The 27,780-nt window shown below is 37.1% G+C and overlaps 1 long non-coding RNA gene across 1 annotated transcript in view; it reads left to right on the forward strand.

Moving 5' to 3' along the window:
* Positions 1–20,899, forward strand: part of LOC309978760 — a 95,186-nt gene extending 74,287 nt beyond the window's left edge. The window contains exon 2 of the long non-coding RNA XR_014327141.1: positions 20,608–20,899. This is a non-coding gene — a long non-coding RNA (uncharacterized lncRNA). The remainder of the gene's footprint in view (positions 1–20,607) is intronic.
* Positions 20,900–27,780: the final 6,881 nt, after the last annotated feature.

Below are 27,780 nucleotides of genomic sequence, written 5' to 3' on the forward strand. Positions count from 1 at the left end.
ATCTGTAGATTGCTTTGGGTAGTATAGTCATTTTCACAATGGTGATTCTTCCAATCCAAGAACATGGTATAACACTCCATCTGTTGGTATCATTTTTAATTTCTTTCTTCAGTGTCTTATAGTTTTCTGCATACAAGTCTTTTGTCTCCCTAGGTAAGTTTATTCCTAGGTATTTTATTCTTTTTGTTGCAGTGGTAAATGGGAGTCTTTCCTTAATTTCTCTTTCAGATTTTTCATCATTAGTGTATAGGAATGCAAGAGATTTTTGTGCATTAATTTTGTATCCTGCAACTTTACCAAATTCATTGATTAGCTCTAGAAGTTTTCTGGTGGCATTTCTAGAATTCTCTATGTATAATATCAAGTCATCTGCAAACAGTGACAGTTTTACTTCTTCTTTTCCAATTTGTATTCCTTTAATTTCTTTTTCTTCTCTGATTGCCATGGCTAGGACTTCCAAACTTTGTTGAATAATAGTGGTGAGAGTGGACATCCTTGTCTTTTCCTGATCTTAGAGGAAATGCTTTCAGTTTTTCACCTTTGAGAATGATGGTGGCTGTGTGTTTCTCATATATGGTCTTTATTATGTTGAGGTAGGCTCCCTCTATGCCCACACTCTGGAAAGTTTTTATCATAAATGGGTGTTGAATTTTGTCAAGAGCTTTTTCTGCATCTATTGAGATGATTATAAGGTTTTTATTCTTCAATTTGTTAATATGGTGTATCACAGTGATTGATTTTCGTATGTTGAAGAATCCTTGCAGCCCTGGGATAAATCCCACTTGATCATGGTGTATGAACCTTTTAATGTGTTGTTGGATTCTGTTTGTTAGTATTTTGTCGAGGATTTTTGCCTATATTCATCAGTGATATTGGTCTGTAATTTTCTTTTTTTGTAGTATCTTTGCTTTTGGTATCAGGGTGATGGTGGCTTCATAGAATGAGTTTGGGAGTGTTCCTTACTCTGCAAATTTTTGGAGGAGTTTGAGAAGGATGGGTGTTAGCTCTTCTCTAAATATTTGATAGAATTCACCTGTGAAGCCATCTGGTCCTTGACTTATGTTTGCTGGAAGATTTTGAATCACAGTTTCAATTTCATTACTTGTGATTGGTCTGTTCATATTTTCTATTTCTTCCTTGGAAGGTTATTCCTTTCTAAGAATTTGTCCATTTCTTCCACATTGTCCATTTTATTGGCATAGAATTGCTTGTAGTAGTCTCTTAGGATGCTTTGTATTTCTGCAGTGTCTGTTGTAACTTCTCCTTTTTCATTCCTAATTGTATTAATTTGAGTGCTCCCTCTTTTTGTTGATGAGTCTGGCTAGTGGTTTATCATTTTTGTTTATCTTCTCAAAGAACCAGCTTTTAGGTTTATTGATCTTTGCTATTGTTTTCTTTGTTTCTATTTCATTTATTTCTGCTCTGATCTTTCTGATATCTTTCCTTCTGCTAACTTTGGGTTTTCTTTGTTCTTCTTTCTCTAGTTCCTTTAGGTGTAAGGTTAGATTGTTTATTTGAGATTTTTCTTGTTTCTTGAGGTAGGCTTGTGTAGCTCTAAACTTCCCTCTTAGAACTGCTTTTGCTGCATCCCATAGGATTTGGATTGTTGTGTTTTCATTGTCATTTGTCTCTAGGTATTTTTTGGTTTCTTCAGTAATCTCTTGGTTATTTAGTAACGTATTGTTTAGCCTCCATGTGTTTGTGCTTTTTACGTTTTTTTTCTTGTAATTCATTTTTAATCTCATAGCATACTAGTCAGAAAAAAATGCTTGATATGATTTCAATTTTCTTAAATTTACTGAGGCTTGATTTGTGACCCAGGATGTGATCTCTCCTGGAGAATGTTCTGTGAGCACTTGAGAAGAAATTTTAATCTGCTGTTTTTGGATGGAATGTCCTATAAATATCAATGAAATCTATCTGGTCTATTGTGACATGTAAAGCTTCTGTTTCCTTATTTATTTTCATTTTGGATGATCTGTCTATTCATGAAAATGGAGTGCTAAAGTTCCCTACTATGATTGTGCTGCTGTCAATTTCCCCTTTGATGGCTGTTAGCATTTGCCTTATGTATTGAGGTGCTCCTTTGTTGGGTGCATATATATTTATTATTGTTATATCTTCTTCTTGGATTGATCCCTTGATCATTATGTAGTATCCTTCCTTGTCTCTTGTAACATTCTTTATTTTAAAGTCTATTTTATCTGATATGAGTATTGCTACTCCAGTTTTCTTTTGATTTCCATTTGCATGGAATATCTTTTTCCATCTCTTCACTTTCAGTCTGTATGTGTCCCTAGGTCTGACGTGGGTGTCTTGTAGATAGCATATAGATTGGTCTTGTTTTTGTATGTTCAGCAAGCTTGTGTCTTTTGGTTGGAGCATTTAATCCATTCATATTTAAGGTAATTATCGATATGTATATTCCTATGACCATTTTCTTAATTATTTTGGGTTTGCTTTTGTAGGTCTTTTTCTTTGCTTGTGTATCCCACTTAGAGAAGTGCCTTTAGCGTTTGTTGTAGAGCTGGTTTGGTGGTGCTGAATTCTCTTAGCTTCTGCTTGTCTGTAAAACTTTTGATTTCTCCATTGAATCTGAATGAGATCCTTGCCGGGTAGAATAATCTTGGTTGTAAGTTCTTCCCTTTCATCACTGTAATTATATCATGCCATTCCCTTCTGGCTTGTAGAGTTTCTGCTGAGAAATCAGCTGTTAACCTTATGGGAGTTCCCTTGTATGTTATTTGTCATTTTTCCCTGTCTGCTTTCAATAATTTTTCTTTGTCTTTAATTTTTGCCAATTTGATTACTATGTGTCTCAGCATGGTTCTCCTTGGGTTTATCCTGTATGGGACTCTCTGTGCTTCCTGGACTTGGGTGGCTATTTCCTTTCCCATGATAGGGAAGTTTTCAACTATAATCTCTTCAAATATTTTCTCTGTTCCTTTCTCTCTCTCTTCTCCTTCTGGACCCCTATAATGTGAATGTTGTTGCATTTAATGTTGTCCCAGAGGTCTCTTAGGCTGTCTTCATTTCTTTTCATTCTTTTTTCTTTATTCTGTTCAGCAACAGTGAATTCCACCATTCTGTCTTCCAGGTCACTTATCCATTCTTCTGCCTCAGTTATTCTGTTGTTGATTCCTTCTCGTGTAGTTTTCATTTCAGTTATTGTATTGTTCATCTCTGTTTGTTTGTTCTTTAATTCTTCTAGGTGTTTATTAAACATTTCTTGCATCTTCTTGATCTTTGCCTCCATTCTTTTTCTAAGGTACTGGATCATCTGCACTATCATTATTCTGAATTATTTTTCTGGAAGGTTGCCTATTTCCACTTCATTTAGTTGTTTTTCTGGGGTTTTATCTTGTTCCTTCATCTGCTACATAGCCCTCTGCCTTTTCATCTTGTCTATCTTTCTGTGAATGTAGTTTTTGTTCCACAGGCTGCAGGATTGTAGTTCTTCTTGCTTCTGCTGTCTGCCCTCTCTATACTTCCTTTAAAAGATTTTTTAGTGGTTGCCCTAGAGTTTGTAATATACAACTAATCTAAATCCACTTTCAAATAACATGGGTAATTCAGGTCCTTTATAACAAATTATTCTCAATTCTTCCTTATTATCTCTTATTACATTTGTTTAATTCATTTCACTCTTCCATAAGCTATAATCACCTAATCGTTTTTTGCTCTTTTCATTTTGAACAAGCTATTAACTCTTAAATCAATTAAGAACAAGAAAAATGAAAGATCTTATTTACTTTCATTTTCTCCTTTTTTTAGTGCTCTTCCTTTGTTTATTTAGATCTGAGTTTCTGACTTATATAATTTTTCTTTCCTCTGCAGAACTTTTAACCTTTCTTGCAGGCTATGTCTACTGGTGACAATTCCTTCAATTTTTATTTGTCTGAGGATGTCTTTATTTCTCCTGTAATTTGAAGGATATTTTAAAATATTCTTTGTAGGCTTCAGTAGAGATTTATGCTCCTGATAAGCTGTGATTCTCTGTATTTGCATTCTCTCCAGTTTGAGGGGAGACAATTTACCCTAATACCTCAACATCTTCATTGATCTAAGAATAGTTGTCAATTTTCAGTTTTCCACAATTTTTTGTCATGAGGACAGGAGTGACTACTGTCTGAGTGACACTCTCCTTACATGTTGGACTAGAAACCATAAGTCCTCAGTACACTGTGTTTTTGTTTTCATTAATGTCAAATAATTTTCTAATTTGCCTTGTGATTTCTTCTTTGACCATGTTGTTGTTTAAGAGCATGTTTCTCACTCTTAATCTTTGAATTCTCTAATTTTCTTTCTTTTATGGATTTTAGCTTCAGTACATTGTGGTCAACAAGGTACTTTGTATATTTGCAATCTTAGAAAATTTATTGTTTTTTTTTATTCTAACTTATAGTCTATCTGGACAATGTTTCATGTGCACTTGAGAAGAATATGTATTTTGCTTTTATTGGCTGAAATGTTTTATAGATGTCTATTAGATATAGCTTCTTTATAACGTTGTTCTGAAGCCTCTATTTCCTTATTGATCTGTCCATTTTTAAACTGGGGTATTCAAGTCACTAACCATTACTGTAGAACTGTCTATTTCTTTCTTTACTTTTGTCACTATTTGCTTCATATATCTTAGGGTTCTGTTTCATCCTGGGGTTTACAATCAACACTGTAAATTTATAAATGTCTAGTTTGAATAGATACCAATTTAGCTTCAATAACATACAAAAACTCTGGTCCTATACAGTTCAGCACCCATCTGCTATGGACTGAATTGTGTTACTCAAAAATTCATGTGTTGAAATCTTAATCTCCAAATGAGACTGTATGTGGAGATAGAGCCTTGAGAGGGTAATTAAGGTTAATGAGGTCATAAGGGTGGGGTCCTAATCCAGTAGGATTGATGACCTTATAAGCATGTAAGAAAAAAACAGATATCTCTCTTCCCCCCGTTAATTTTTCTCTCTGATTAACTCAGAAGATTGTGTGAAGACTGCAGTGAGAAGGTGTCCCCAGCCAACAAGAAAGAGAGCCTTCATCTGAAACCAAAGCCTACCTGACCGTCTTGGAATTCCAGCCTCCGTAACTTTGGGAAATAAATTTTTGTTGTTTAAGTCACACAGTCTGTGTTTTTTGTTATGGCACCCTGAGCAGACTAATACATTCCCTTTATGTTGATAATGCCACCACAAACACATCTTTTATACATCTTGTGCACACTAACTTAGATTTATAATTGTTGTTTTACATACAAGACCAATTCAAACACAGAACCACAAATTTTTTGAGAAAGAGGTCTGTATTGCCTTTCCCCTTGACACCAGAAAGCTGTACCAGGAATATGGGCTTCTGTCCCTACAGCTAACTGAGCTGGGGAATTAAGAGATGGCAGGCAGGTAAGCAAAAATACCACTATATTTTATTACTAAAATGTAGCAGCCTCTCTCTTTACTTAGCATTCTCCTTGTTAATATAAATTTTAAACTAGATTCCAGAATTCCAAAAAAAAAAAAAAAGATTCAGACAGTTTTTGTGAGCATAATGGTTCCTTCAGTGGAGAGACTGATTCTTGAGCTCCCTACACTGCCATTTTCCATGATGTCACTCCTAGTCACTTGATTTTATATATATGGACACTGAGTACCAGAGAACTGAATGACTTGTTCAAGGATACATAACAAGTTTATGGCAGAGGCAAGATTAGTGTTGCTCTTTCACTAAATCACACATAACATACAAAAAACTCCATAAGTCATTTATACACTTACACCTATCAGAATAAACATCACCTGTATCCTACAACCCAAAATCCACTTTATAAGCATGGCTTGTTAGTTGTAAAATGTAGAAACTTGCTGTGGATAACTTATACAGAAAACGAGCTTATTAAAAGGAAAAGGTATAAGTCACAAAATCAACAGGAAAATGGATAACCAGGTATGAAAATGAAGGAGAAACCAAAGGAAGATAAGAATCTACAAAATGAAGTTCATTGAAGTTTGGTTAGCATAACATCCCTGGAGCTGACGTTTCTGGCCACTCCTGGACACTCCTGATGCCATGTCTAGAATCTCAAGTCTGCAACATAATTTTTAAATATCTCTGTATCTTTATGTTATCCTTTCAATTTTCAAATTTCTTGTCAAGTGTATCCAGTGGACCCAGACTTGCACAAGTATCACCTTTGATTCTCAGGGTAGGAAGTAGAGCTCCACTTCCCATCATGACCCTCTTTCCCTGAATAGGAAGGTCTAGAGATATTCAGTAGCCAGACAATAATCATAATAAAAAACACTATATCCTCTTTATTTATTTTGTTTTTCTATTTTCTATTTTAAGGAAATGTATTGTAAATTGGCTTTACCTGTTCTTTCCTCTCTTGCACATCCTCTCAGCTTTACTCCTCTTTTGGCTGACAACTGACACTTTTTAATAGAGAAACACAAATTACATGTGTGCCATTTATAATAGGCATTTATGTTTACTGTATATTAATATAAATTATGTACTTACCTTAATGCTCCATGTGTTATGTTCCTTGGGTTTACAATTTTAGCAGAGTGCAAAAAAATCAGAGCCAATGAATCAATTAACTTTAGAAAAACTTAATCCTTTTTCATATTTATATACATAAATAAAATTGAAGATGTAATTCATTCACATTGTTCAAATTTTATGGTATACTTAATGATGAACAGTGAGGGTTTTATCCCAACTCAGTTACTCTCCTCCAAAGGAAACTAATCTTATGCTTATTCTTACTCTACAGTGACATTCCACAAAGTTGTTTCCCCTCAAATTTTCAATCAGGATTCAGAGTAAGTTACCTCACCATTTAGTTCCTTAGACCTCTCTCTGAGTTACTATCATCCACTTCCAGGGTTACAATACTCTAATAGAATTGAGTCACTTTTCTCAGGTTGTTAGATCAAGATTATTGTCTTGGTCGTTTCTTTTAGTTTTTTCCATCCTACTCTAGTCAGAACAGAGATGCTTTTATTTCCTCTGTATGTGGTTGGAAACTTGTTTTTATGTAGCCATGAATTATTTTACACTTTTTTTTAATGGTATAAACTATGCCTTGAGTTCTCCAGGCTTGGTCACTGATATTCAAAGAAAAATTGATATTCCACAAGAAACGTTTTCTTTCTCAAATGTCTTGATTCTTGGATTAGAAAATTTTATCTGGGTCCTCTTCTTATTTTAAGTCCAGATGGGTAACTGGTGTGTGACCCTAGGTAAAGGAGACTATATAACTACACCTTCTTCTCATGGAATGAGATATTTCTGCTACTATTACTTGTCCTAAACTTTCCCTAGTCTGATATTAATATACTCAATCCAACCTTTTATTGTTATCTCTTTCCCTAGTAATCTTTGTTTTGAAGTCTACTTTATCTAGCATTAATATAGCTACTGTTGCTTTGTTTATGCTAATGTTTGCATGGCATAACTTTTACCATTGCATTAACTTACAGATAAGCTTGATTCCTTTGGGACTTGCTTTTAAGCTTTGTTAGGGCATGTGTGGAGTAGCTTTAACTATAGAGATAATTATGTTCTACTACTAAGGTGTGAAGCTTCTGAGATCTCTACTGAGTGCCCTGTGGTAGGTATAGTGAGGTTTCCCTAAGCTGTTTGGTTAGAATTTGAATGCTTCCCAGCCCTGTGTGATATCTGGGAATCATTCAGGTTGGAAATTCCCAGTTATTGTTCTCTGTATAGTCTCATGGATGTTCAGTTTTTTTTTTTATGTTCAGTTTTTTACTGCACAAAAATCTCAAACTGTTTTCTCTGCAAATTTCTGGAGTTCTTCCTCTGTATTGTACCTTCTTCTCTGGTACTCTGCCTTACAAATTCCAGTCATGTAAACCTCCCTAAATTCCAATTTCTATACCTTAAATTTAGGGAGACCACAGTTCCTCCCCTGGGTTCATCTTCCCTGTTCCTCTGTCTAGGATATTGCACTATTTACCTTGTTATAGCCTTTTACTGATCACAGTGCTAAGTTGCATGTTGACCAATGTCTGAAAACAGTATCCTTTTTTCCCCCAAGTTTTCTAATTTTTTCTGGAAGGGGGAGGTAAGTCCACTACTAGTTATTCTATCAAAGCAAGAAGAACATTTTATCTTCCTTTTCTAATATACTAAATTTATGTTGTCTATATGTTGTAAGTAAAACAATCACTCACAGTAATGCATGTTGTTTACTTATTAGTGATTGCCTTTCTTAGTTTCCCTTTACTCTTAATAAATTTAATGTCCATTTAGACTTATTTTTGTCAAGATCTTATATGTATACTTACAATACATATATATATATGAATATATATATATGTATGTGTGTGTGTATATATATTGATAGAAAATGTTATCCCACTAGTGATATCATATTTATTCTACCAAAATTTTAATTAAAGTGTGTATTAAAAATAAATAATAACAAGGAAGTCCCATAGATATATATTCTCATATATTTTGCCAAGGTGGGTAGGGACTCAGATTCAATGTTCCAATGGAGCATAAAACTTTTAAAATAATGTATTAAGAAATAAAAACAAAATAGAAAACCTGAAATCAATATTTGAAGATTTCAGAAGGAAAAATAATATTTAAAAAGGAAGCTACCCAATTTTTCTTACCATACTAATTTTTTTGTTCTAATAGACTTAATGTTTTAACTGTTGCATGGGTGAAGTGCTTATGATTACCTGATTTCTTGTAATTTGTCTGTGAGACATTATAAAACTATATATATATTTGTAAGTAATTTACAATGGTGTGAGATAGAAAGTGCAGAACTGTGATATTTAGTTTATTTTAGTCAAAAGGTTTAGTCACTCATTACCTCAAACGATAAATAATGAATGCCATATATGGAAGTAAAGGAAATGGCAATTTTACAGGATTGCAGAAACAGCTGTATAACTCTGCAATTGGAGATAAAATGCAGTTTAGAAGATATAAGCCCAGTCCTCTGGGATCCAGATTATCATATTAGTCTGTTAGCATTATGGATTCATTAAGCTTTCTCCATTGTGGCAATACCATGCCTCTTGACTTTACTTCTCCTGTACGTGTTACTACCAACAAACTGCCTCAGTCTTTACATTGTGCACCTTCTCTTTATATTTTCTTTCTTTTTTATGGTTTCTTTTTATTTCTTGCTTCTGCTTACTCACAATTTGATGTATGAGTCACTCTCAGCTTCTCTTGTTGTTAGCAAATGATAGAATTTCCCCATATTTACTGTCTAGTTCATCACCTCTGTTTTGATAGAACTTTTCATGTTGGACACATTTATAAACCACCACAAACCTCAGAAAAAGGCTGGATGTAGAGTAAGAATATACTCCTTCAGAGGGGGCTGTGTTATTGGTAGGAACTGACTTGAGAAATACTCTTCAGATTTGCTCTTCTTAGGGATAATTTCAATATATGTGCAAGAGCAAGACTTTGTATATTAGTTAGGCAGGCTATTTAGTTTTCAAGTAACAGAAAACTAACTGGAATAACTTAAGCAAAAAAAAAAGGTAGAATAAGAAGAAAAAAAAGAAATTAATTACTAAGAAACTACAGTGGCTCAGTTCCCAGGCTCAAATAATGGCTGAACAACAAATAATCTTAAGAAAGCCAAGAAAATCTAGAACTATGGTCTCTGATGCTGTCAGAACTGTCTCTTCATCTTTCATCTTTTCTTCTTTCTTTACTACACTTTATTTTATGACTTGTTTTCCCTAGAAAAGGAGGTATATACCCAACAACTCTAGACTTCTATCCTTATGTCTTTGTGACTGGAAAGGAAAAGGCTGTTAACTGATATCTCTAGTTAGAAAAATCTCAAAAAATGGCTGTCTCAGGTTGGTTTAAGTGTCTATCCCTTGACTATCAATGGTGCCCATTGTGGTAGGGTCACATGAGAGAATGGCAGTTCCTACTCAGTCTATATGGCTAAACTGGAAGGAGGGGAAACTGCCTAAAAAGAAATGTGGGAAAGAAGGTATTACAGTCATAGTAATGACAGTGAATATAATCCAAGATTACAATAGTGACTGAAGTGATCTATTAATAAACATTTATTCTTGTTATCCTCACCAACTGCACATTCATAACATGTTTATACAGTAATCTGGATTGCAAACTTTACTTAAGAGAACACTTGTAAAACTTGATTCTTTTTAAAATATAATTTATAATAAAAATAGGCCATTGGAAGTGGTTCCCGAATGAATGAAAACAGCAGCAGTAGCAGCATCAGTAGCTCATCAGAGTCTGAAAGTAGTAGCAGTGATTCAAGTTCTTCAGACGCAGTGATTCCGAATCAGAAATGTTTCCTAAATTTACTGGAGTAAAACAGAATGATTCTTCTTCTAAAGAGAAAGTAAAGATACAATCTTCTGTGCAAGATACAACCTCTGGGAAAACTAGCCTGGTTCATCAGACTACATGTTCAGGTGGAACACCACCAAATCACCACCAGTTAATATTTAATTATCAAGAATCAGAATGTTTACAGAGTGTGGAAAATATTTCACTTTTACAAATTCTGCCTCTTTCAGATAATCCTGACCAATACTTGAATGGCCTAACTGTGATGCATCAGTCTGGTGATAATGACACAGTGGTGTTAGAATCAGAATGCCAAGTTCCAGTGCAAAAGGATATAAAGATCAAGAATGCAGATTCTTGGAAAAGTTTAGGCAAACCAGTCAAAACATCAGGGGTAATGAAATCATCAGATGAACTCTTCAACCAATTTAGAAAAGCAGTGATAGAAAAGGAAGTGAGAGCTCGAACACAGGAACTAATACAGAAACATCTGGAACAGAATACAAAGGAACCAAAAGTATTTCAAGAAAATCAAAGGGACGATGGCTTCACTCTAGAATCTTTTCCAAATAAAATGCAAAACAAGTGTCTTGGAGAAGAGCAGAAAGAACATCAGCAGTCACTGTAAGCTCAAGATGGAGGCAAACTCTGGCTTCTCAAAGACTGTAATTTAGCAAGGGGGAAAGAGCAAGAGCGGAGGAGAAGAGAAGCAATGGCTGGTACCATTGATATGACTCTTCAAAGTGACATTATGACAATGTTTGAAAACAACTTTGATTAAAACTAGGTTTTTTAATTAACCATCAACTTAAATGAATAATACAAAAGATTAAAATGCAAATGGTAAAATGATTGCTTTCAGACACCAAGATACCAATCTTATATTGTATTTCGACTACTCTAAGATGATTAAACAATTTTCACTTAAAAAAAATAATAAATAAAAAATAATTTATAATAAAAATAGATGAATGCATTCTAAGTCAGAGCATTACTATGACTATATATATAATTTCAAATAACTGAATACTAAAAACATGCAGTAAATTCTTCAATTGTTTGGAAATATAATCTAGATGTAGTATGGTGAAACAACTTCATTGTGTAACTTAAATCATTTGAATTAACAAAAGAAAATTTCAGTAGTAATTGTTTCCTGAAGTCTTGATAATTTAAGTATCTTCAAATCCATATGCATATATGATAAATAAATAACATCTGGGAATTTGAAAATTGTGTGATATTTAAAGATAATTTCTTAAGATTTAAAATATTACTATGCAATAGTGTTATTTCTCCCCTAAATTTTCCTTAAAAATCCCTACAATAAATCTCAAGTCAACATTTAAGATATAAGTCTATTATTATGCTATAACTTATTTCTAAGAGTAGCATAACTTCTCATATTAAATGGATATTTTTGAAATGGTTATATGAATGTATATGTCAAGCTTCCTTCTTGCCTCAGAAACACATGAAGTGACATTTGTGACTCAGTAATATGGGACTGAAATAAAAGATGAAACTATATAACATAATTTCTCATTAGTCACAGTATGCAATTTCAAAATTTCACTTAAAAAGTAGGATGTCCTTTGAATATAACACAGAATCATATCTCTACCTGATCAAGAAATGTAGTCTTCTAATAAAATTAATATCATGGCTGTATTACAATGAATAAAGGCTGAGATATTTTATCATTTCTATTAACATTACTAATAATGACAAAATAAGTAACTAAAATAGAATATGGATTTAGGGAGGGAGGGAGGGAGCGAGAAAAAAGGAAGGAAGGAAAAGATGAAAGGAAATCTATGCTCAAAGATAGAGTAATTAAAAAGAAAACTTCACTGAATTTTGAACCAAAGTAATTAAAAAATTGAATTTTTATACCCAAAGCACATGCAAAATCTCAGGAAGTAGTACTAAAGAAGAACTACACTTAGACAAGTGATGGAAAAATTTTTAAATTACAGGGAAAAAAAGGAAACTCTGTTAATCTCCCATAAAGAGAAAAAGCACAATAGCTATGAAAGAGAATCATACTGTCATTGAATTTCTCATTTGTATAAGTGTATGTTATACTGTAGGAGAATATCTCAAGAATGGAAAGAAAATGATTGTAAGGCAAGAAACACATGCTCAAGCAAGATAGCATTCATATGGGAAGATAAAATGAAATATTTTCAGCTGTACGAGTTGTATTAAACAGGACTTTCTTAGTTATAAGTGACAGAAACCCATCAAGAATAGTTTATATAACTGAAAAATCCAAAGGTAGACTTGAAGAATAGCTAGATTGATAAGCTCAAAATTTTCATTAAGAATTTCATTATCTCCATATTTGGTTCTGTGTTTGCATCATTCTCAGAAAGACTTTGCTCTTATAGTTGAAAGGTAACCACAGCAACTAGAAATTAACACCTCAGTGGAAAGAGAGCCACTTTTTTTTCACTCTTTCTAAAAAAGTCCCAGGCATGACTATAACCAGTCCAAACTAGGTCATGTTCTCATCCCTGAACCAATTACTGTGAGTGTCTGATTAGCTGATCATGGATTGGTGCCCAGTTCTTCAGTGAGAGATGATGTTGTCTTGACCACAACTATATAAATGAGAGAAGGGGAAAGATGATCATTGAAAGGAAATTTTAAATTCCATTAGAAAAATTAGATAAAATAGAAAATAGATAGTCACAAAACAAAAACGGTCCATGTATTAGTCAGAATTTTCCAGAGAAACAAAACACTCAATATATCCTTATATATTAATAAGGAATAATCCCACACAATTATGGAGGCAGACAAGTCCCTAGGGTCTCGGCCTAGATTGAAATGTTGTAGTTTTGAATTGATCTTAATCAAAGGGCATAGTAATACTAAGAGATGTGCTAAGTGGTCTCCTGTATTGGAAACACAATCTCCTTTCCTCCATGTGGAGTAGTAGTCCAATTTCCCTTTGGTAATCAGGATCAATCACTGCAGGCAACACCATAACTTCCTGCTTTATCTGTTGATTCAGAGGAATAAGGAGCCCAAAGTGGCTGGAGCCAGTTTTAATTTTTACTTCAGTGGAATCATTGGTGTATTTCATGATGGAAGCATTTCTCTCTAAGATCACTAGACCTGAAAAACATAAGCTCACAGGCATAGGAAGCCAAAATTTTGCTAGTAGGTTATTTGTGGTAACAGTGAGTGGGGCCATTTCCACCCCTTTATTCCTGGACCCATGAATCCTGGCTGTGAGAGAAACAGTACTATATATTGGATGCAATTTATAGCACATAGAGTGTTCTAGAGAACCTTGCCCCAGCCCTGCAAGGTGTTTCCACTTAGCTGGCACTGTAACTGAGTCTTCAAAAGGCCATTCCACCTTCCATCGTATCAAGGTATATCCTGCATGGTAGTGAAGAACGTGGTAAAACCAGTGAATTCCATAAGCATGGGCCCACTGTCACACACTATTTGCTGTGAAGTGAGCTCCTTGATCAGAAGTGATGCTGTGTAGAATGCCCTAATAGTGGACAAGGCATTCTGTAAGTCCACAGATGGTAGTTTTGGCAAAAGTATTGTGTGCAAGAAAGGCAAATCCATATTGAGTGTCTAGTCCGGTAAAAACAAAACACTGCCCCTTTCATCATGTACATGGTCCAGTGTAATCAATATGGCCCAGGTAGCTGGCTGAGTGACTACCCAGGGATTGCTGTCATTCAGGAGACTCATTGTTGGTCTCTGTTGCTGGCAGATTGGACACTCAGCAGTGGCTGTGCCCAAGTCAGCATTGCTGAGTTGAAGTTCATGTCGCTGAGCCTATGCATAACCTCCATTTCTGCCACCATGACCACAATGTTCATGAGTCCATTGAGTGATGATAGGAGTGGTTAGGGAGAGGCTGACTGGTACTCACAGAACAGGTCATTCTATCCACTTGATTATTAAAATTCTTCTCTACTGAGATCACCTTTTGATGACCATTCACAAAGGACACAATTATCTTCATATGGTTTGCCCATTCAGAGACATCTATCCATATACCTTTCTCAAATTTCTATGTCACCCATGTTTCTTCCAAGTCCCTGACCATCTAGCCAAATCATTGGCCTCAGCCCATGAATCAGTATATAATTGCACATCCAGCCATTTCTCCTTCAAAAAAAAAGTAAGCAATTAGGTGCAGTACTGAAAGGTCTGTCTACTGGGATGATCTCCCTTCACCATTATCCTTCAACTATGTCCCAGAAAGGAGCTGCAGTGCTGCAGCTCTCCACCTGTAGATGGTACCTGAATTTCACACAAAACTATCAGTAAACCAGGCCTGATTCTTGTCTTCCTCTGTCAACTGATGGTAGGGAACTCCCCATGAAGCCATAGGTGTAGGCTGGGAGAGAGACAGCAATGTAGCAGGAATGGGGACCATGGACATTTTGGCCACTTCTTCATGTAACTTATACCTTCAAGGCCTGCTCTGGCCCAGTTAGTTATAAACCACTTCCATTTGATGATGGAATGCTTCTGTGTATGTGCAATTGTATAACTTGGTGGATCAGATAACACCAAGTTCAGTATGGAAAGCTCACAGCACATGGTAACTTGGTGGCCTACTGTTGCATTCAGTCTTTATTAAGGCCCAGTTGCAGGCAAAAAAAAAAAGTGTCTCAAAAGGAGAGTAGCTACCTTAAGAGGATGGCACAGTTTTGTTGCAAAATCCTAAAGGCATGCACTAAGATTCACCTATAGGGACCTTCCAAAGGCTCCACAGAGCATCCGATCTGCCACCGACATTTCAAGTACCATTGGATCTGCTGGATCATATGGCCCAAGTGATGTAATTGCTTGCACAATAGCTTGGACCTGCTGCGGAACTTTCCCTTCTTCTGTGCCCCACTTAAAACTAGCAGCTTTTTGGGTTACCCAGTACATGGGCAAAAGTAACACACCCAAATGAGGAATATATTGCCTCCAAAATCCAAAGAGGTCCACTCAGCATTGTGTTTCTCCTTTAGTTGTTGGAGGGGCTAGATGCAACAATTTGTTCTTCACCTTTGAAGGGATAGCTCAACATACCCCATAACACTAGACACGTAGATATTTCACTGAAGTAGACAACCTATAAGAGTTTGTTAGATTTATTCCCCATCCTCTGATAAGCAAATGTCTTGCCAATAAGTAGGCTGTTACTTCTGGTTTACTAGGTTCAATCAGCATAAATTTATCAATGTAATGGATCAGTGTGAAAACTTGCAGAAGGAAAAGGCGACTAAGATCCACATGAACTAAATAATGACATAGGGCCAGATAGTAGACATACCTCTGAAATAGGACAGTAAAAGTATATTTCTCACCTAGCCAGCTGAAAGAAAACTGCTTCTGGTCATCTTTATTAACAGGTATGGAGAAAAAGCATTTGTCCATTTCTTCCAGGTTGTCCATTTTATTGGCATATAGGTGCTTGTAGTAATCTCTCATGATCCTTTGTATTTCTGCAATGTCAGTAGTTACTTCTTTTTCATTTCTAATTCTAATAATTTGAGTCTTCTCTCTATTTTTCTTGTTGAGTCTGGCTAATGGTTTATCAATTTTGTTTATCCTCTCAAAGAACCAGCTTTATTTTTATTGATCTTTGCTATTGTTTCCTTCATTTCTTTTTCATTTATTTCTGCTCTGACTTTTATGATTTATTTACCTCTGCTAACTTTGGGGTTCTGTGATCTTTCTCTAAAGGCTTTAGATGTAAGTTAGGTTGTTTATTTGAGATGACTCTTGTTTCTTGAGGTAAGTTTGTATTGCTATAAACTTACCTCTTAAAACTGCTATTCCTGCATCCCATAGGATTTGGGTCATAATGTTTTTTTTTTAAACATATTTATTGGAATAAAATTGCTTTACAAAGGGGTGTTAGTTTCTGCTTTACAACAAAATGAATCAGTTTTATATATATATATATATATATATATATATATATATATATATATATATACATATGTTCCAATATCTATTCCCTCTTGCGTCTCCCTCTCTCCAACGTTCCCTATCCCACCCCTCCAGGCGATCACAAAGCACCGAGCTAATCTCCCTGTGCTATGTGGCTGCTTCCCACTAGCTATCTACCTTACGTTTGTTAGTGTATATATGTCCATGCCTCTCTCTTGCTTTGTCACAGCTTACCATTCCCCCTCCTCATATCCTCAAGTCCATTCTCTAGTAGGTCTGTGTCTTTATGCCTGTCTTACCCCTAGGTTCTTCATGACATTTCTTTTTCTTAAATTCCATATATATGTGTTAGCATACAGTATTTATCTCTCTCTTTCTGACTTACTTCACTCTGTATGACATACTCTAAGTCTATCCACCTCATTACAAATAGCTCAATTTTATTTCTTTTTATGGCTGAGTAATATTCCATTGTATATATGTGCCACATCTTCTTTATCCATTCATCCGATGGTAGACATTTAGGTTGTTTCCATCTCCAGGCTATTGTAAATAGAGCTGCAATGAAAAATTTGGTTCATGACTCTTTTTGAAGTATGGTTTTCTCAGGGTATATACCCAGTAGTGGGATTGCTGGGTCATATGGTAGGTCTACTTGTAGTTTTTTAAAGAACTTCCATACTGTTCTCCACAGTGGTTATATCAATTTACATTCCCACCAACAGTGCTAGAGGGTTCCCTTTTCTCCACACTCTCTCCAGCATTTATTGTTTCTAGATTTTTTGATGATGGCCATTCTGACTGGTGTGAGATGATATCTCATTGTAGTTTTGATTTGCATTTCTATAATGATTAGTGATGTTGAGCATTCTTTCATGTGTTTGTTGGCAGTCTGTATATCTTCTTTGGAGAAATGTCTATTTAGGTCTTCTGCCCATTTCTGGATTGGGTTGTTTGTTTTTTGTTATTAAACTGCATGAGCTGCTTGTAAATATTGGAGATTAATCTTTTGTCAGTTGCTTCATTTACAAATACTTTCGCCCATTCTGAGGGTTGTCTTTTGGTCTTGTTTATGGTTTCCTTTGTTGTGCAAAAGATTTGAAGTTTCATTAGGTCCCATTTGTTTATTTTTGTTTTTATTTCCATTTCTCTAGGAGGTGGGTCAAAAAGGATCTTGCTGTGATTTATGTCATAGAGTGTCCTGCCTATGTTTTCCTCTAAGAGTTTGATAGTTTCTGGCCTTATATTTAGGTCTTTAATCCATTTTGAGCTTATTTTTTGTATGGTGTTAGGGAGTGATCTAATTTCATACTTGTACATGTACCTGCCCAGTTTTCCCAGCACCACTCTTTGAAGAGGCTGTCCTTTCTCCACTGTACATTCCTGCATCCTTTATCAAAGATAAAGTGACCATATGTGCATGGGTTTATCTCTGGGCTTTCTATCCTGTTCCATTGATCTATCTTTCTGTTTTTATGCCAGTACCATACTGTCTTGATTTCTGTAGCTTTGTAGTATAGTCTGAAGTTAGGGAGGCTGATTCCTCTGGCTCCATTTTGCATTCTCAAGATTGCTTTGGCTATTCGGGGTCTTTTGTGTTTCCATACAAATTGTGAAATTTTTTCTTCTAGTTCTGTGAAAAATGCCAGTGGTAGTTTGATAGGGAATTCATTGACTCTGTAGGTTGCTTTAGGTAGTATCGTCATTTTCACAATGTTGATTCTTCCAATCCAAGAACATGGTATATCTCTCAATCTATTTGGATCATATTTAATTTCTTTCATCAGTGTCTTATAATATTCTGCATACAGGTCTTTTGTCTCCTTAGGTAGGTTTATTCCTAGATATTTTATTCTTTTTGTTGCAATGATAAATGGGAGTGTTTCCTTGATTTCATTTTCAGATTTCTCATCATTAGTGTATAGGAATGCCAGAGATTTCTGTGCATTAATTTTGTATCCTGCTACTTTACCAATTTCATTGATTAGCTCTAGCAGTTTTCTGGTAGCATATTTAGGATTCTCTATGTATAGTATCATGTCATCTGCAAACAGTGACAGCTTTACTTCTTCTTTTCCAATTTGGATTCCTTTTATTTGCTTTTCTTCTCTGATTGCTGTGGCTAAAACTTCCAAAACTATGTTGAATAAGAGTGTTGAGAGTGGGCAACCTTGTCTTCTTCCTGATCTTAGTGGAAATGCTTTCAGTTTTTCACCATTGAGGATGATGTTGGCTGTGGGTTTGTCATATATGGCCTTTATTATGTTGAGGAAAGTTCCCTCTATGCCTACTTTCTGCAGGGTTTTTATCATAAATGCTTGTTGAATTTTGTCAAAAGCTTTATCTGCATCTATTGAGATGATCATATGTTTTTTCTCCTTCAGTTTGTTAATATGGTGTATCACATTGATTGATTTGCGTATATTGAAGAATCCTTGCATTCCTGGAATAAACCCCACTTGATCATGGTGTATGATCCTTTTAATGTGCTGTTGGATTCTGTTTGCTAGTATTTTGTTGAGGATTTTTGCATCTATGTTCATCAGTGATATTGGCCTGTAGTTTTGTTTCTTTGTGACATCCTTGTCTGGTTTTGGTATCAGGGTGATGGTGGACTCGTAGAATGAGTTTGCATGGAAAATCTTCTTCCATCCCCTTACTTTCAGTCTGTATGTGTCTCTAGGACTGAAATGGGTCTCTTGTGGCAGAATATATATGGGTCTTGTTTTTGTATCCATTCAGCGAATCTGTGTCTTTTGGTGGCAGCATTTAGTCCATTTACATTTAAGGTAATTATCAATATGTATGTTCCTATTCCCATTTTCTTAATTGTTTTGGGTTCGTTATTGTAGGTCTTTTCCTTCTCTTGTGTTTCTTGCAGAGAAAAGTTCATTTAGCAGTTTTTGTAGAGCTGGTTTGGCAGTACTGAGCTCTCTCAGCTTTTACTTGTCTGTAAAGGTTTTAATTTGTCCATAAAATCTGAATGAGATCCTACTGGTTACAGTCATCTTGGTTGCAGGTTTTTCTCCTTCATCACTTTCAATATGTCCTGCCACTCCCTTCTGGCTTGCAGAGTTTCTGCTGAAAGTTCAGCTGTTAACCTTATGGGGATTTCCTTGTATGTTATTTGCTGTTTTTCCCTTGTTGCTTTTAATATGGTTTTTTTTTTTGTATTTAATTTTTGACAGTTTGATTAATATGTGTCTTGGCATGTTTCTCCTTGGATTTATCCTGTATGGGACTCTCTTTGCTTCCTGGACTTGATTAACTATTTCCTTTCCCATATTAGGGAAGTTTTCAACTATAAACTGTTCAAATATTTTCTCTGTCCCTTTCTTTTTCTCTTCTTCTGGAACCCCTATAATTCAAATGTTCATGTCTTTAATGTTTTCCCAGAGGTTCTGAGACTGTCCTCAGTTCTTTTCATTCTTTTTTCTTTATTCTGCTCTGCAGTAGTTATTTCCACTCTTTTACCTTCCAGGTCACTTATCCGTTCTTCTGCCTCAGTTATTCTGCTATTGATCCCATCTAGAGTATTTTTCATTTCATTTATTGTGTTGTTCATCATTGTTTGTTTCATCTTTAGTTCTTCTAGGTTCTTGTTAACTGTTTCTTGCATTTTGTCCATTCTATTTCCAATATTTCAGATCATCCTTACTATCATTATTCTGAATTCTTTTTCAGGTAGACTGCCTATTTCCTCTTCATTTGTTTTTTTCTGGTGGGTTTTTATCTTGCTCTTTCATCTGCTGTGTGTTTTCTGTCTTCTCATTTTGCTTATCTTACTGTGTTTGGGGTCTCATTTTCACAGGCTGCAGGTTCATAGTTCCTGTTGTTTTTGGTGTCTGTCCCCAGTAGCTAAGTTTTGTTCAGTGGGTTGTGTAGGCTTCCTTGTGGAGGGGACTAGTGCCTGTGTTCTGGTGTATGTGGCTGGATCTTGTCTTTCTGTTGGGCAAGTCCACGTCTGATGGTGTGTTTTGGGGTTATGATTTTAGGCATTTAGGCATTTATTATGATTTTAGGCAGCCTCTCTGCTAATGGGTGTGGTTGTGTTCCTGTCTTGCTAGTTGTTTGGCATAGGATGTTCAGCACTGTGCCTTGCTGGTTGTTGAATGAAGCTGGGTGCTGACATTGAGATGGAGTTCTCTGGGAGATTTTTGCCATTTTATATTATGTGGAGCTGGGAGGTCTCTTGTGGACCAGTGTCCTGAATTTGGCTCTCCCACCTCAGAGGCACAGCACAGACTCCTGGCTTTAGCACCAAGAGCCTTTCATCCACACCACTCAGAATAAAAGGGAGTAAAAGTAGAAAGAAAGAATTAGTAGAGGTAGAAGGCAAGAAAGAAAGAAAGAAAGAATGAAAGAAAGAAAGAAAGAAAGAAAGAAGGGAGGGAGGGAGGGAGGAAGGAAGGAAGAGAGGAGGGAAGGAAGGGAAAAAGAAAGAAAGAAGATAAAGTAAAATGTAATAAAGTAAGATGAAATATAATAAAGTTATTAAAATAAAAAAATAATTATTAAGAGAAAAAAAACGGATGGATAGAGTCCTAGGACAAATGGTGGAAGCAAAGCTATACAGACAAAATCTCACACAGAAGCATACACATACACACTCACAAAAAATGGAAAAGGGGAAAAATCATAAATCTTGCTCTCAAAGTCCACCTCCTTAATTTGGGATGATTCATTGTCTATTCATGTATTCCACAGATGCAGGGTACATCAAGTTGATTGTGGAGCTTTAATCCGCTACTTCTGAGGCAGCTTGGAGAGACTTCCCCTTTTCTTCTTTGTTCTCACAGCTCCCAGAGGCTCAGCTTTGGATTTGGCCCTGCCTCTTCGTATAGGTCACCAGAGGGCATCTGTTCTTCACTCAGACAGGATGGTGTCAAAGGAGCAGCTGATTCGGGGGCTCTGGCTCACTCAGGCCGGAGGGAGAGAGGGGCACGGAGTGCAGGGCAAGCCTGCAGCAGCAGAGGCCAGCGTGATGTTGCACCAGCCTGACGCACGCCATGCGTTCTCCCGGGGGAGTTGTCCCTGTATCCTGGGACCCTGGCAGTAGCTGGCTGCCCAGGCTGTCCGGAAGGGGGGTGTTGATAGTGATTTGTGCTCGCACACAGGCTTCTTGGTGGCGGCAGCAGCAGTCTTAATGTCTCATGCCTGTCTCTGTGGTCCGCGCTTTTAGCCGCAGCTCGCATCCATCTCTGGAGCTCCTTTAAGCAGCGCTCTTAATCCCCTCTCCTCCCTCACCAGGAAACCAAGAGGGAAGAAAAAGTCTCTTGCCTCTTTGGCAGGTCCAGAATTTTACCCAGACTCCCCGCCAGCCATGGTGCACTAACCCCCTCCAGGCTGTGTTCAAGCCGACAACCCCAGTCCTCTCCCTGTGCTCCGACCGAAGCCCTAGCCTCAGCTTCCAGCCCCGTCCACCCTGGCAGGTGAGCAGACGAGCCTCTCGGGCTGCTGAGTGCCAGTCAGCACCGATCCTCTGTGCGGGAATCTCTCCGCTTTGCCCTCCGCACCCCTGTTGCTGTGCTCTCCTCCATGGCTCCGAAGCTTTCCCTCTCCACCACCTGCAGTCTCTGCCCGTGAAGGGGCTTCCTAGTGTGTGGAAAACTTTCCTCCTTCACACTCCCACTGGTGCAAGTCCCGTCCCTATCCTTCTGTCTCTGTTTATTCTTTTTTCTTTTGCCCTACCCAGGTACATGGGGACTTTCTTACCTTTTGGGAGGTCTGAGGTCTTCTGCCAGTGTTCAGTAAGTGTTCTTTAGGAGATGTTCCACGTGTAACTGTATTTCTGGTGTATCTGTGAGGAGGAAGGTGATCTCCACGTCTTACTCTTCCACCATCTTCCTAGAAGTCTCCATCATGTTTTCATTGTCATTTGTTTCTAGGTATATTTTGATTTCCTCTTTGATTTATTCAGTGATATCTTGGTTATTTAATAGTATATTGTTTAGCCTCTATGTTTTGTATTTTTTACAGATTTTTTCCTGTAATTGATATCTAGTCTCATAATGTTGTGGTCAGAAAAGATACTTCATACAATTTCAATTTTCTTAAAGTTACCAAGGCTTGATATGTGAACCAAGATATGACCTATCCTGGAGAATGTTCCATGAGCACTTGAGAAGAATGTGTATTCTGTTGTTTTTGGGTGGAATATCCTTTAAATATCAATTAAGTCCATCTTGGTTAATGTATTATTTAAAGCTTCTGTTTCCTTATCTATCTTCATTTTGGATGATCTGTCTATTGGTGAAAGTGGAGTGTTAAAGTCCCCTACTATGATTGTGTCGCTGTCAATTTCCCCTTTGATGGATGTTAGCATTTGCCTTCTGTATTGAGGTGCTTCTATGTTGGGTGCATAAATATTTGCAATTGCTATATCTTCTTCTAGGATTGATCCCTTGATCATTACATAGTGTCCTTCTTTGTCTCTTGTTGGAGTCTTTATTTTAAAGTCTGTTTTGTCTGAGATGAGAACAGCTACTCCAGCTTTCTTTTGATTTCCATTTGCATGGAATATCTTTTTCCATCCCCTCACTTTCAGTCTGTATGTGTCTCTAGGTCTGAAGTGGTTCTCTTGTAGACAGCATATATGTAGGTCTTGTTTTTGTATCCATTCATCCAGTCTATGTCTTTTGGTTGGAGCATTTAATCCATTTACATTTAAGGCAATTTTTGATATGTATGTTCCTATTACCATTTTCTTAATTGTTTTGTGTTTGTTATTGTAGGTCTTTTCCTTCTCTTGTGTTTCTTGCCTAGAGAATTTCCTTTAGCATTTGTTGTAAAGTTGTTTTGGTGGTGCTGAACTCTTAACTTTTGCTTGTCTGTAAAGGTTTTAATTTCTGCATTGAATCTGAATGAGTTTCTTGCTGGTTAGTATAATCTTTGTTGTAGGTTTTTCTCTTTCATTACTTTAAATATGTCCTGCCACTCCCTTCTGGCTTGCAGAGTTTTTGCTGAAAGATCAGCTGTTAACCTTACGGGGATTCACTTATATGTTATTTGTTGTTTTTACCTTGGTGCTTTTAATATTTTTTCTTTGTATTTAATTTTTGATAGTTTGATTAATATGTGTCTTGGCGTTTTTCTCCTTGGGTTTATCCTGTATGGGACTCTCTGCACTTCCTGTATTTGATTGACACTTTCCTTTCCCACATTAGGGAAGTTTTCAACTACAATCTCTTCAAATATATTATCTGTTCCTTTTTTTTTTCTCTTCTTCTTCTGGGACCCCTATCATTCGAATGTTGGTGTGTTTAATGTTGTCCCAGAGGTCTCTGAGACTGTCCTCAATTCTTTTCATTCTTTTTTCTTTAGTCTGCTCTGTGGTAGTTATTTCCATTATTTTATCTTCCAGGTCTCTTATCCATTCTTCTGCCTCAGCTATTCTGTTATTGATTCCTTCTAGAGAATTTTACTTTTCATTTATTGTGTTGTTCATCATTGTTTATTTGCTCTTTAGCTCTTCTCGGTCTTTGTTAAACATTTATTGTATTTTCTCCATTCTCTTTCCAAGATTTTGGATCATCTTTACTGTCATTACTCTGAACTCTTTTTCAGGTAGACTGCCTATTTCCTCTTCATTTGTTTGGTCTGGTGGGTTTTTACTTTGCTCCTTCATCTTCTGTGTGTTTCTCTGTCTTCTCATTTTGCTTAACTTACTGTGTTTGTGGTCTCCTTTTCACAGGCTGCAGCTTCGTGGTTCCCATTATTTTTCGTGTCTGCCCCCGTGGCTATGGATGGTTCAGTGCATTGTGTAGGCTTTCTGGTGGAGATGGCTAGTGCTTGTGTTCTGTTGTATGAGGCTGGATCTTGTCTTTCTGGTGCACAGGACTGTGTCTGGTGGTGTGTTTTGGGGTGTCTGTGACCTTATTGTGATTTTAGGCAGCCTCTCTGCTAATGGGTGGGGTTGTGTTCCTGTCTTGCTTGTTGTTTGTCCTAGGGTGTCCAGCACTGTAGCTTGGTCATTGTTGAGTGGAGCTGGGTCTTAGTGTTAAGATGGAGATCTCTCGGAGAGCTTTCACTGCTCTCACTGCTCTCACTGCTTTCACTATTAATAATTTAAAAAATTAAAAGTAATTAAAAAGAAAGAAGTGAGCAACAAAAACAAATCCATCAATGATAACAAGTGCTAAAATATATGCTAAAAAACCAAACAAACGAACAAAAATGGGACAGACAGAACCCTAGGAAAATGGTAAAAACAAAGCTATGCAGACCACCAAATCACACCAAGAAGCATACACATACACACTCACCAAAAGAGAAGAAGAAAAAAAAAAAATATATATATATATATTTAAAAAAAAAGGAAGAGAACAATGAAATCAATAAACAAATCTACCAATGATAATAAACTCTAAATATTAAGCTAAGATAAACATAGGACCAGAAACAAATTAGATGTAGAAAGCAACCCTGAAGTCTGCAGTTGGTCCCAAAGTCCACCACCTCAATTCTGAGGTGATTCATTGTCTATTCATGGATTCCAGAGATGCAACAATGTACATCAAGTTAATTGTGGAGATTTATTCCACTGCTCCTGAGGCTGCTGGGAGAAATTTCCCTTTCCCTTCTTTGTTCGCACAGCTCCTGGGGTTTAGCTTTGGATTTGGCCCCACCTCTTAGTGTAGGTTGGCTGAGGGCATCTTTTCTTCATTCAGACAGGACAGGGTTAAAGTAGGAGCTGATTAGGGGGCTCTGGCTCACTCAGACCAGGGGGAAGGAGGTGTACGGAATGTGGGGTGAGCCTGCAATGGCAGAGGCCAGCGTGACATTGCAACAGCCTGAGGCAGGCCCTGTGTTCTCCCAGGGAAGTTGTCCCTGGATCCTGGGACCCTGGCAGTGGCAGTGGCAGGCTGCGCAGGCTCCTGGGATGGGAGGTGTGGATAGTGACCTGTGCTTGCACACAGGCTTTTTGTTGGTTTCAGCAGCAGCCTTAGCATTTCACACCCATCTCTGGTGTCTGGGCTGATAGCTGCAGTTCACACCCGTCTCTGGAGCTCGTTTAGGTGGTGCTCTGAATCCCCTCTCCTCGTGCACCCCGAAACAATGGTCTCTTGCTTCTTAGGCAGTTCCAGACTTTTTCCTGGACTCCCTCCCAGCTAGCTGTGGTGCACTAGCCCCCTTCAGGCTGTGTGCACACAGCCAACCCCAGTCCTCTCCCTGGGATCTGACCTCTGAAGCCAGAGCCTGAGCTCCCAGCCCCCTCCCACCGTGGTGGGTAAGCAGACAAGCCTCTCAGGCTGGTGAGTGCTGGTCAACACCTCTACTCTGTGGGAGAATCTCCCTGCTTTGCCCTCTGCACCGCTGCTGTTGTGCTGTCTTCTGTGGCTCTGAAGTTTCCCCCCTGCCACCCCCGTCTCCACCAGTGAAGGGGCTTCCTAGTGTGTGGAAACATTTCCTCATTCACAGCTCCCTCCTAGAGGTGCAGGTCCTGTCCCTATTCTTTTGTCTCTGTTTTTTCTTTTTCCTACCCAGGTACGTGGGGAGTTTCTTGCCTTTTGGGAAGTCTGAGGTCATCTGCCAGTGTTCAGTAGGTATTCTGTAGGAGTTGTTCCACATGTAGATGTATTTCTGATGTATTTCTGGTAAAGAAGATGATCTCCATGTCTTAGTCCTCGCCATCTTGAAGGTCTCCCATCAGGGTCTTTACACACCTCCCATTCCAATTTTCAGGATACTCTTCTTTCCCTTTAACAGCAGACACCACGAGAGGCTGGAAGTTCAACTTGTGTTGTAATTCAGCCATTAACAGGATGCAATTCTGCATTTGATTTTTGTCAATGTCTGCATGGAGAGTTAAACACATACAAAACCTCTTATCCCCGTACTCCTGTGTGTGTGTGTGTGTGTGTGTGTGTGTGTGTGTGTGTGTGCCTTTTGGTGGTTTAGGGATAGAGACAAAATACTTGAGCAAAAACCTTCTACAATGATGTTATATGAAATTCAAAGTATATAGTCACCTAAGATGGTGGGGTCACATTATTGCACAGTTAAATAAATTACTTAGGTACACTGTTCAGCTGGTATAGAGTTCTGGAGTTCCAGGTGTAAGTTCCAAGTCCATCCATGTGACAGTCCCACCTGTCATTTCAGCCTGGTTTAGTTATCTAAGAGGACAATTCTTGGCTGTGTGGATAGCTTGAACTTGAAGAACAGTGGCAGCATATGTGTAGCTGGGGGGGAAGAGGAATATATTTCCTCCCACTGAGTAAGTTATCTAGAATTATTTTAACATCTTTATTGGAGTATAATTGCTTTACAGTGGTGTGGTAGTTTCTGCTTTAGAATTTTAAACAATTTTAAAATACGATAAGTGACTCCTGAGATTTTGCTTAAAAACCATTAGATAAGACACCATTAAAACAAAACATGATGTAAACGGGGAAAGTAGCCAATGAGTAACATTATTTTAGTGTGTACTCTCTGCCACCTACCAATGAAGCAGGCTCCATCCATCCACTTGTCCCCACTTCCAAGCTTGCTCTACCTTATAAAAAACTTCAGAATGCCTCTGTCCAACAACCTTGGAAAATATGATTTTATTCTAAAAAATTTTATTGGAGTTTTATACCACATTTATTGTTTATACTATTATAATTTTGACTATCATGATAATGGTCCTGTATCTCGTATCATCCCTATCATTCGTATGATTCTCCCCTTATATCTTCTCCCCATTCACCTTGTTCTCCTGATCTATACCACTGAACCTCACCACCACCCAGCTGGTAGTGCCCATGGGAGATTTCGCTCTGCTCATCAGTCACTCTGAGCATTCTAATATGCTTGAAGAATCTGAAGACTCCCAGGCTATGGGTATTATTTCTGTAATTAAAACACTCTAGATCATCATACTTAATATGATTTGTAAGACTTTGCAGGCCAAAAACCTCAGATTCTTGTTATTCCATCTGTCCAATAAAGTGTCCTTGCATTTGTGCTAAACCAGTAACAATAGACTATATTTTAAATCTGAGGAAATATCAACCAACTTTTATAATTTTAATAAACTTTTCCTACCCTATCTAACATACCATGTCAATGTTACAATAATGGCATATCTGGCAGTGTGGAATCATAGCTTAAAGTACTGTAGCACTACTGCTGGGTGTCATGATATTTAAGAAATCTGTCCCAGAAAGTGATTGCTTTCAAGTTTTGTCTAACTTTTTTATACATCAGTGCACTTATATAATACTTATTCTCATAATGGTTCTAAATAGCAACCTCAAAAATGATATCAGAATTCCTAATGTTTTCTGTGGTTCATACACCATTGTCACCTTGATCCCTTCCCTAACAGGTTTTTTCTTCAAATGCCCTTCAGTGCTTAGTTAATCCAGAACCTTCTGGGGAATAGTTTTACTTCTCAGTAATACATGTTATATGGAATCTACCTAGACATATATAAGAGAACTCAGATTTGTCCCTTTTAAATTTTATATCTTTAATTTCAATTACTTCTTTTGTTAGCTGAATTTTAAGATTCTACTACTGGTCACTTGT

This window comes from Leucopleurus acutus (genome assembly GCF_964270905.1).
Source record: "Leucopleurus acutus genome assembly, chromosome: X".
Taxonomy (NCBI): Eukaryota; Metazoa; Chordata; class Mammalia; order Artiodactyla; family Delphinidae; genus Leucopleurus; species Leucopleurus acutus.